Here is a 12,354-nt window from a genome sequence, read left to right as displayed (position 1 = left end):
TGCCTGGATAGGAGTATTAAATTGTTGGAGTATCTTTTTAAGCAATGCATACAAACTTTCCATAATAAGAGATGTTCACTGCCAGCGTGTATACACAGACTGTATATACAGTGCTCATATTTACTGCATCACATCAGAGGGATTCAAACATGCATTCCTACAAAAGGAAGCTGCCTATGGTAGCACAGCATCTGTGCTGATCTGGACTGCATTGTTATATCATGTTATAATGTACATGCAATTGAATGTTTGTTTGCATCTCTGTGCTCTATTGTATTGTATGTATCTAGTTGTGTGTGTTTGACATTGACTGAGATCTCAGTTGAATGTTTCTACACATCTTCCTCTTTGCCTGCTTGCTTCTGTGGTTTTGCACGTGTGTGTGTGTGTGTGTGTGTGTGTGTGTGTGTGTGTCCATCCTGCGGTCAGTCTGTTCATCTCTTAGCTATTTCGGACCACTCTCTCTCTCTGTGCTGAGTCCCAGTCTCTCCAGTTCCTCTGCCTGCTATTCCAGATGGACCTGCTTCCATATCAGGCTGCTAATGAGGCGACGCTGTTCATTCTGTGGCTCTTTGAATGGAGGGCCAACCATTTAACCCCACCCAGCACCCCCCTCTACCCCCATGTATTTTTAGGCTTCACCTCATTTCATGCTGAATAAACATCTACGTCTGGCCATCCTTGAGGGCCAAGCCACGTGCCATACCAATGGACTGAGCAAGAAAGAAAACATCAAGTGCTCAGCGACAATCGGTCTTATAGTGCAGGCTGACAACAGTCCAGGAAAGTATTAACTTGAGCCGTTTTGGATAAGCACACACCTTTCTCAGAGAAGCACTGGCACGTCTGAAGTGTTATTCGACAGTTTTTTATCATCATTCTTTCGGGATTCACAGCAAACTGATCTCATTGTCAAGATGATTGGCGGCTCTCTGCAGTTAATTTTACATTTTGCTCCATGGAGTGAGAGTAGGTGTGAAATCTGCTGGATTACTTTACCGCACAAAATGGCAACAGCTTTGATTTTCCAATTCATGTAGAACTCTGTTTCATTTCCACTGTTATAATTGCATCATTTCTACTTTACATGAGCTGAAAATTGCATATTGATCATTATGAAAAGCTGCTACAAGCTCCATCTCTTCCTCATAACAAATGGTACGACTGAGAGTGTCCTTACCAGAAACAAATGTACATAAAAAGCAATACCCGTCTGGTCGAACACTTAAAACTAGCTATATTTTTAATTCTTTGCAGTCTATTACTGCATGTTGATAGATATACTGCCACAAAGTCTCAGACTATATTGGATAGCTTGATGTAAAAGTATCCCTCTTTGACACAGGAGACCTCTGTTCGAAAGCTGTCTCCTAGCAACAGTCATCACTTGTTTATCTTAAACATGATAACGCCTTAAAAGTGCATATTTTTAGTATAGATACATTATCTTTTCATGAATGGCAAACAGCAATTTTCACTCAAATGAAAAGCCGCAATCTTGGTGTCCTGTTCTTATAACTCAGCACAATAGCAACATTAGCATTTGTTTGATGAATCTAAGTATCTAAGGGCCATATTCACTCTCCTTGGAGCCCTGGCTAGGTGTCCACCATCCCCTGAAGGACATATCTGGCTCTTTGACAGCTCATTGTTTCTCCTACATTCACAAACTTCACATTCCTGCTGTTTGGTGCTGGACAGGTAGAGTATAATGTGGTTTTAGAGCTTTTTGCCTGCTGCAGCTGAAAACAACGCCAATGAGAGCAGGGAACCAAAACAGTAATATTGCCAGCCTTCAAAACAACCCAATCAGCTGTAAGACATTAAAATGCTCCACAGAGCTGCAGGAAACTGCAGAGTTGAGTGATAATTCCCTGTGGGGTTGTCACAAGCAACACCTTTCAAATTACACCGTCATTTAGTCCCATGTTAGTATATAAATATCAGTAACTGGGACTTTAATCAAGCAGCCTTAGCTCAGATGAACCCAACCTTCACCATAGATGCGAAAGATCAAACAAATCATGTGACTCATTTTGTAATAATTCTAAGCATTTTGAAAGGCATTCAGACACAATGTGTTCCTCATGACAGGGCCCTTGATCAGAAACACTCATATGGGTTGTTTTGGAAGGCAAAGAAAATCTGTTTTGTAGTTGAAATTGAAAGAATTGTTGGAAAGACTTCATGGCAGGAGAAGACAGATATGGACAATCTGTTGCTAAGTAGAGACCCGTACTGGATTCATTGCCTGAACACTCTCACACCCTTTAGCATGAATATCGAAATGAATCACATGAATCACAGTGTGATTATTTGTACGGTACACCAGTACAGTATGTACTGATACATACATGCAGGTATGGGAACAAGATGTAAAGTTATGGAATAAAGGATAACAATGTGGGATTTTTACTACCTACTCTGTTATTATGGGGTACAGTGTGACCTCCTGAGCAACAATGTGGCATTCGAAGGAATTTCAAGAGAACTTATACTGTACAGGTGCCTATTCTAACATGAGCATGGCCATCTTTGAGGCCTCATATGTGCCAGCTGAAACTGTCTTGGAGCTATTTTCTACAGATATTTCCTGCGGTTTTAGCATCGGGTCTGTAAGTTTTGAATGCAAGCTAAAATTGTGATAAGTTTGTTAATTGTTAGAGGAGATATTTCATTTGAAAATTCTGACATGACTTATAGCTCATAGTATCACATTTTAATTTTGTATTGTGCAATTACTGTGGTAGTCATGTCTATGATAGTTACACTGTGACAGGACATAAAATCAATCATTTTCTACAACTGTCTCATCATGATTAAGCTTTTCTGCTTCCTGTACTCCATAACAACAATGGACAGCACTCTCTGCATATCAGTGTCAATACACATAAACTTGTTCCATCCCAGTCTTCTGAAGCCCTCTGTAAGGGCAGTGATTTAATGTAAGTAGGTTTGCTTTACACGTATTGGCTATAGGTCTACAGTATGCTCCTCACAACTCATTTCCCTGGAAGAAATGCAGCACGCTGCAAGACACTACAGTGTCTGCGGCAGTGTCAAAATGGACAAAGACATGAGGCAAACATCATATATCATCCACCTAGGCCAGGTATACAATTGTCATTGGATAATTGGTTGAACAGGGTTTCAACTGGATGATGAATCTAAGGGTGGAAGTTGCCATAGTCAAACCATGTGAGAAATGTAGCCCTCACTTAAAGTTACAAAGATAAAAGTACAAACAGCACAAGAACAAACATTCGTCAAGTGTAACAAATTAGAGGAAACATGACAAATTTAGCAATTCATCTATGGCAAAGGGCTAACACCACGTCAGAAACTAAAGATTAATCAAAAATATAAATATATCTATCAGATCTCTCTTAAAGTTACAAAGATAAAAGTACAAAAAGTACAAACAACTGTCAAGTGATCTTTTTTTTTTTTTTTCATAAGCACTCATTGTGTCAATCTAGATGATTGCTCCTGTTTAATGGATGTAAAAGAGGAGATGGATGTTATCACTGGGTGAATCCCAAGGCATCTGTAATTGTCAGTCTGGCACAAAATGAGTCCCTGTCCTAATTTATTTGACTTAATTTATCAACACGCTGCCTCTCCATTCACACGAGCGCTCACCGCTGTCACAGCCGTTGTGTTGGTTTCTGCCTACACACTTCTTTTAATGCTAATGTTTTCTGAGGTCTGACAAGACATCTCTACCTGCTACATTTCAGCACTGATCACAGAGTACACCACTGTATTGTCCATCGACTTCAAAAAAGCAGGTCTAAGGTACGCTGACAAGGCTGCAATCAAACATAGAGACTGACAGGAATCAGACAGCCAGCTGCAATCAGTCTCCTACTCACACTTTGCTCCTCTTATTCCCTCTATCTCGTTTTCTTTCTTCTTGCCCGAGTCTCCTCTCATCTCATTGCAGCAACCGATTAGCGTAGCAGCCAGGGCTGGTGATATTTCATTTGATGGTGAGCTGTAATGTTATCTTGGAGGGACTGCAAAATCCTTGGCTTTTCAAGAGGACAGAGTGAAAATTTTCTAATGACAGTTTATAACCAGTGTGTCTCTCTGCGATGTTTCCACCCCACCACATAAAGTGCACTGTGGAAATAGCAAGAAAACTGATAAGGGATGGGTTTAACTGAGTAAATGGTTGGAAATGACTAAATAATTGCCCTTGCTTGCATTGCTGTCGTGTTTTATCCAAATGGAATTCAACAAGTCGACATACCACAGGAGGCATGAGACACAGACATCTCAGCGTGATGACAGGAATAATAACTGACACTTTCCTTTCCACCCTGATCTATACCCTGGATGATGACAACCAGTCAAAGCAAAGGGAATGAAAATCAATATGTTGTAATACCTGTCCTGTCCCAAAAGCACTGGAATAGTTTGAGATATTCATCTGTGAGACCATCCAGTGTGGCCATTGGGACACTGCTTCCACCAAGAAGTGCTGCTGTTAATATTTTTAAGTGTGCCTTCAGTGCATTGGCATGATGGCAGAAATCGAAGAAGGTACTTTTCATGACCTGGATAAAACAAGACAATCTCAGCATGGCATTTCATCAATAGAGGTATGGGAGTAATGTTTTTAATCATTTGACTGAACTGCCCCTTTAACCCCACTAGCAATGGTAAGACGAGGCAATCTGATTTGTGTAGAATATAACAGGTAAACTCACGGTACTGTGAGGTGGGGAGAATCAGAGCCTGTCAAGCTGAAGAGGGAGGCCTTACATGCTTGGTTGGCCCAGGGGCATCTGATGTCACGTTTGTCATCATGATGCTACTTGCAGCTGGTTTTCCAGGTTTCAGTCAGTCTGTCTCGAGTGGAACTGAATTTTTGCCAGAGAGAACTGCTCACAGCAGTAGGTTGTCCCAAACAGAGAAGCAAAATTCAGTGCGTGTCCCCTCAGAATGCAAAGTCCTCCAGATGTACACACAGTTTCCAGAACTCGAGCAGAGGTAGGTTGTACCTAGCTTTGAGCTCGTCTGCTTTGCAGCTCATTGATTTTGTGTTGTAGGTTGTCAGGCACGTCAGCTGGTTGCACATAAGACGATGTAGCAAATATGTTCCCTTCCTTTTGTTTCCTTTCATGTTTCTAAACCTTTAACTAAATGCCTGAAGGGGTTTTGTACGCATTCAAACAAATCCCCACCTTTGGCAGTGACATGCAAACTCAGCAGTAACACACACACAGAAAAGGCTAGTTGGGTGGTGTTTCTTGTGTCTTTTGTTTCATAAAAGGCCAAAAACTGGACATGTCCTACAATGCAATGCCATATCAGTGATCTGCTCAGCAAAGGTTCCTTGAGTCAAACTGACTGACTGACTTTGGAACAATTTTACTTGGTCTGTTGCTAGCAGCTCCACAGCAGTAACAAGGTCACACACAGGAGCACAAGGTCCTCCTCCAATTCTGTTTCTGAATGAGGTTTCGGCTTCTTTGCCATTAGCTCACTCAGCACAAAACTTGCCTGCACTATCAGAATGTGGTCTTGTGAAAGCTGCTTTTTGGGCACCCAAACTCTGCTGAAGAGTGATAACTACATCCAAGCACATTTGTCCTTGTAGCTCATTCAGTTTAGCATGTTTGCAGCTGTAATGACTCTTCAGATTGACCTTTTTTATCGCTGTGAGCACGTCCCCACAAACTAACTTAGGCACATCATTAATTTTTCCTAATTTTTTCTTGGAAAGTGCAACATTCCTCATCTACTTTTCTTGACAGGTGCAATGATGCATGTCATGATGCATGTTAATGAAGCTGAACTGCTACGAGTGTGTTGCATTCACCCTGATCATGTCCCAGACAGGCGTACAGCTGGAAGGGTCCATCTGCAAGGACGTGTTAGTCTACGATTTTATTTTCTTTTAGCTCAGAAAAAAAGTTATTGCTATCTAGAGAATTTTTTTGTATTAAGAATTGCCTCATTGGCCAGATCAAACTGTTTGGCCGCATACAGCTCGAAGGCCAGACGCCTCCCACCGCTGCTCTGTACTGTAACAATAACAGCTTTTATAGTATTTTCTCTGTAACTTCTCAGTGGAAAAAATGAAAACAGTGGCAGAAACTTTTCACAACAATAACATGGTTTCCAATGCGTGTGTGTTTTTGAGGTTTTTTTTTTTTTTTTTTTTTTACTTCTATCTGTCATTATAAGCTTCCACGATGCTTTGAACATTAAGGCCCTTGACTCTGGGTCTGCAGGCTACACTGTGACAGCTGGAGGTAATTCACTTTGCTTCATTTTGCTCGCTGTTAACGGCTCATGGGATGATAACGGCACCACGAAAGCTTTAATCATATTCCTCTGCCTTCAACAGAGATATTGCTTTTTCTCACAGTTTATTGAGTGGGTAGGGGAGGGGTGTGTGTGTGTGTGTGTGTGTTTGACAGTGTAAAAAGGCAGGAATGCAGGGCGGGGTTGAGGGATGCGCGTGTGAGGCTCATAGGTGTCATGGGTGGCCGGGGGACATGGATCATCGATCCACCACTCGGGGCTCCCTGTACACGGGGTGGCATTAAAATGATCCATGGCCTCTTTCCCCGGCCTAATACCAGTGATATTGAGATATCAGACCGCTGTTTTCTGTTCCTGGCATAGGGGGGCACACACCCACGCCAGTAGAGCTTACACACACAATACAGGAGGAGAGAGCTCTTCCACAGGGGCTGAGGTGATAATCTAATAGGGACATTTGTTTTTGTCTCCTGCTCATTCGTCGCTCCTCGCCTCCTCTCTCCTCTTCAGGCTCCGAAACAAAAGCTTTCGTCTAGGGGGCCCGCTGCTGCTGCTGCTGCTGCTGCCTCTGTGGCGTATAAATAACAGTCGCACGACAGCAAAACAAGTGTAACACACACCATCTGGCCCTCCACCGGTGTCTGCCTCAGTTACAGAGATAGGCAGGAGCGGCACATAGAGGGGGAGGAGGTGGGGATTAGATGATCAGAATGGCATCTCCCCCTCACCTCAAGAGGGATGCCAAAAAAGAATGTTTTGGGGGGATTTTTACCCACTTAAAAATAACACAAAAGTGTGATTTCTTGTTTGAATGCAGCAAAATATGCCTCACACTGAATTTAACGTCTGGTTTATCTGAAGGTGCAGCATGCATTATCTGCCATATGTATAATAACTTCTGGCAACAAATCAAATGAGTCATTATGAATCTGTCCACAAGCAGGATGTGGGAAGCTGCCCACATACAGTAGATTTTCATACATCGAGCTCTACGGAGGGTTCAGTTGTGTAGATTTACCGCAGTTTTGGCAGAAAATAGCAACTGTAAATGTGTGATTTTTCTGTGTTTATTTATTTCTTCTCCCCTGTTATCTCTATTTCTACTCATTGTCAAGTTAAGATGCCAGGAACGGGCAGGAGCTCATTGCTCATTGCCCCCTTGTGACTGTCCTCTAATTCATTCCTCTGATATCAACCAGATATTTTCATCACTTCCATGAACCCCAATCGATTCTTTGAGCAAAGCATGTTCCATTACCAAGAATTACTCGTCCATTGATGGGCGCGAAGGAAAATTAATCAATGTAACCTTTGTAGTTAACAACCTTGTTATTCTTTCGAAGCCAAACAAAATGAGAATGTGGCTGTGTTTGGGGCTCATTACTAACGGCGATGGAGAGCAGACATTATACATTGCTATTGATCATGTGTGAAGACAGGCCCATACAGTCAATACCCACAGCCAATGAAAAATGGTCTTTTTTTTTATGACTGCATCCTGCAGAGAAAAGCATTCTTTCTTTGTAATCTGTGCTCTCTGTGAGAGCTGCAGCTCTCGTTTGCCCCTTTATCAGATGTGCACAGTTCTGGGAACATTTGATCAGAGGTGGAGAACAACACACTACGTTTACTCAAAGCATGCACTAAAATTGTTTTGAGGGTCTGGTACTGTTATATTTATGTTTTTGGCAACTTTATTTTATTATTCCCATCTGATACCTGTATCTGATGCCTCTAAACATAAAAGCACCATAAAAATATGACAGATTACTTCGTACTAAAGAGTCAGTCCACTGGCATCACTGAGGATTGTTTTTATTGTTTTCACCGTTTTATGTGGCGAGTTGAAATATCTGACCAGTCTTGGGAAATATCTGCAACTGAATGATAATTACAAGACATCGTTAACAGAAGGTAAGACCGCAAGCCAACAACCACAAAGTTCCTCCACCTCACAGCAGTTAAAAAACGGCTTTCCAAATTGTGAACTGTGAACATGAACCAGTTCAGGTTCATCTGTGTGAACTGAACTTTGAGAGACTCTTGTGAAGTGTGAACCTGCACAGCACTGTCTATCTGACTCTTTAGCACCTAAAGGCTCCACTGTGCCACCCAGCTGGCTGCTCACTTTGTCTTCTGTTTGTTGCTACAGTGCCATCATCAGACTTTTTTTAGCCTGAAAACAGATGCCTGCTGCTGTTATCTAAAACATGATACACTGTCTGTGCAGCTGAGGGGAGCTGCAGAGTTGACTGATAACTCTCTGTATCTTTAACACTGTGAACAACTCTTTCACATTACATATATATGTGAGTGCAGCTTTAATGTTTCTGGTAGATTCTCTGAGAGCGTTTGAATGTCATCCTTCCATGGCAATTATCTCATTTTATTTATTTATCTTTCTTAATCGTAAGTTTATGGATATGGTGAGCTGACCCTTAAAAAGGTTATTCTGGTCAGTGGCTGGGTTTTTAAATCTTACAACATAAATGATGTTTGATGACCTATGACTCGGGTCAGAATTTAATGGGTAGTGAGGGCAAGTTCACAACATGCCCATAAAATTAAAATGAGGCAAGAAATATCTCAGTAATTAGGAGAAATATTTTTCTTTTTTTCTTTTTTAATTGAGTTGTCAAATATTCACGCATGAATGCAACTCCTGACCTTTTTGGGCCACTTAGGTAAATTTGGCAGCTTGTTACTGATAGAGTTTTTACATTGCATTGTGGCTGTGAATATGGAAGGAGAGGAAATAATCGCTTGTGTGTAGTGATTGTCCATTTATGTGAACTTTAAGCAAAAACAAATCCTGGCAGACGAGATAACATTTTAACAAATATACAGACAAAGATCCTGCTAGATAACATATATTTAGTCATAAATACATTGATTCATATGCTAAAAATAGGGGAATACCCTGTAAATCAGAGCAAAGGTACTGAAATGGCTTTCTTTCTTTGAAGCCTGTAAGGTGTAATCACACCTGTCAGTTAGGGTGTGAGAGATGTCTGACAGATCGTACTGACAATATGAGCAGTAGTCAGTAATTCAGAATACAAGTGACACAGATGAGATTTATCAAGATTTATTTTCAACACTTTAAAAAACTAATTATATGCAGTTTCTCTGGGATTGCATGTCTCCAATTAATACTGCCGTAGTGTCTGTGCTAATGAATGACAAATTCCTACTCCTCATGTGTTAATCAAACCACTCCCACATTACTGCCGTACCTGCATACATGCACATCCCCGCAGACGCACACTTTGAAAACACACCCAGTCTTACAGAGAGAATATGAGGATTCAGGAACACAGAGGTGTGTTTACACGGCCGTGTTAATGAAATAGGAGATCCCACTGAGAGGCAGAGTGATTGACTGGCACAGAAGATTAAAGATAGGCAGATCAGGAGGGTGGAGGAAGACCTTCCACACGGAGTGTTTGGTCTCTCAAACTCATAATCCTCAATAAACAGTGTAAACTCAGAGAGTCAAATATTTATCCCTACTACCCCCACGCCTCCGCTCCTCCCTGTGTGCACACTGCTGTGGATAAATATATTACCGGGGAGAACTGTCGATAAAGTTTAATAACATGAAGGTCAGTTCATAACTGGATCAAATAAGAATCTGCCACCCCTAAAACACAAGGTGGAATAACACAGTTCCCCCCACCCCAGCATCTCAAAATAACTATGACAGTCCTGCAGTTTAGAGTCGTGCAGCTCAAAGGGATTAAACTGCAACTTCGTTCCTCTGCTGTTCTGATCGTGTTTTGTCTTGTCTTGCATGAGAAGCAATTACGTGGCTCCTGTTCACATCTCACCCTGCGTCGCGTGTGGCCTGACCTGCTCCTTGGCCATTTGCAAGCACTTCACTTAAAAGCTGTATAGTTTGCTCTGTTACCTGCTTTTTCTGCTATAGCGTTGAATGATTATCTAATTAAATAGCACAAAGTTATTCCATCTCAAGAAGCAGATTTTCGGCTGATAAAAACACAAGACGCTCATCTCAGTATGTATAAAATCAACATCATGCTGCAACATTCAAACACAGGGACGAAACTGTCTCAGACACAGGAGGACGCTAACATTGTTGTGTTGAAACTGCATAAATCCTGCTTGAAGAGTTGATTGTATAATTGGGTGGATATTTTCTGAGCACATCTGGCTTACTGGCAGTAACATTTGGATTGTCAGGGCTGTCCTGTTTTTCTGTTGAAAAGGTGAACACTAATAGACCAAGGTTATAGACTAGATTACATTAATAAACATTGAAAATGAAAACTGCAATTTTACCAATTATGCAAATTATCTTGCACAAATAATGAGTTGTAAAATAAAGTTTGCGAGTCCGGAGTACATTAACTGATATGGCACCGTATGATAATAGCCACCTGATAAGTCAGAGCACATAGGAGAGAACAGGACAGTCTCACAGTGCACATTCTCCTTCTTAAGACATAAATGAGACATTCATAGTAGACAAATGCTTACAGGATTTCTTCCAGTGGTAGTTTTCATATTGCCTTTACAAAAACACCATTGCTTCCTGTCCCAAAGAGGGTGTTGGCACTAGCTCCTGGTTCTCCCTGAGATTTGATTTCTTTTTGTCTTTCTGGAGGACAATGAAGAGTGAGAAAGCTTTTTCCAATCATCATTTTCGCCACCTGCCACTCGCAAAAATCTCTGAGAACTTAAGCTGTGAGAGAAAAGACAAAACAGCAACAAACAACAGAAAACAAGCAGTCCTATTCCTATTTCTTGTTTTGCTGTCGAGCAGCTTAGTAGATGTTATAATCTGTGGAGGGTCAAATGAAGGTTGGTGTGACCACACTGGAATATGGGCATTTCATTATTATTGTGCTGTATCCATCATAATATCAACCCCGTATCCTCAAAAATACATTTATATTGCTGCCTGCATTGTGTTTATTGGCAGCATGCATGCTGCCAGTAAATGTCTTGCAGATAAGGAGATAATAGTAACACGCATTACATCCAACAGGCTCATAAACAACAAAATTAAAATCTAAATATTTCATTCTATATAGAGGACAGAGGTTAACATGCATGTAAACCTTATCATCATACCTCATCAACATGCACTTTTGATAAACTTCATCAGTGTGAACTATATATATGAAATGTTGCCGCAGACACAGAACCAGAAGAGACGGTGATAAACAGCACCAGCGTCTTCAGCCCTGTCTCACACTGTATTTATCTGATTTTAATGCGTGACAGGAAGGCCTTCAACAGTCATTGTCTATTACGACTTTAATTATGACAACAGCAGTATGCTATGTAAGTGAAATAATTACATCTTTGGCTCTCGATCTGACAGGCATTAAGCCGTTTGCAGCCATTTGTTAGGCCTCTCCTGGGTCTGTGGATGATGGCTCAAATTAAGGCGAGAAGACGGCAAGTAATGGTATTTTTGATAACTGAACATTCAGTACATCGTGCAGCAAGCACTGTGAGATTAAAAAGCTTAAAACCTCTTAGAAGTCCTGTGCTTGCTTTGAATTTATCTTGATCAAATTTCTGTCTAGAGTCATTAAAATCCCTAAAGTAATTTTATTTCTTCTGAGAGTCAGCTTCCGACTGTAAATGGGTCCATGAAAATCACAAATTGAAAAAAATAATAGGCCTAACAAATAAGATTCCACTTTTATGTGCTTTATCACAAGGGCTCATATGTGCACATCCAGAAACACAGTATTAGCAGCTGTTTAAAGGCATTACAGACCTAAACCCTGTTTGGAGTGCGCAGGACAATAGCTGCTAACCCAGGACATCAAATGTCCAATTTGCAGAGGATGACAAGCAGAGAAAAAGTCACAGCCAGACCGGAGCTCAGACTTCGGGTCAGCTCTCTCTTTGGGCTGAACCCTGCTGCCAATTGCAATTTGAGCAGATGGCTCACTACCATACAGAAGGAGTGCTTTCCCAAAGGAAATGACCCAATATTTGGCAACAACCTCAGAGATGTCAGTTTGAGCTGGACTCGTATTTCCTCTGGTTATTTTCACTGGACATCATAAAGATGGTAAAAGGGGACAGAAATTT

Source organism: Chaetodon auriga, chromosome 11 (assembly GCF_051107435.1).
Source record: "Chaetodon auriga isolate fChaAug3 chromosome 11, fChaAug3.hap1, whole genome shotgun sequence".
Classification (NCBI taxonomy): domain Eukaryota; kingdom Metazoa; phylum Chordata; class Actinopteri; order Chaetodontiformes; family Chaetodontidae; genus Chaetodon; species Chaetodon auriga.
Note: the sequence above shows the minus strand (reverse complement) of the source record.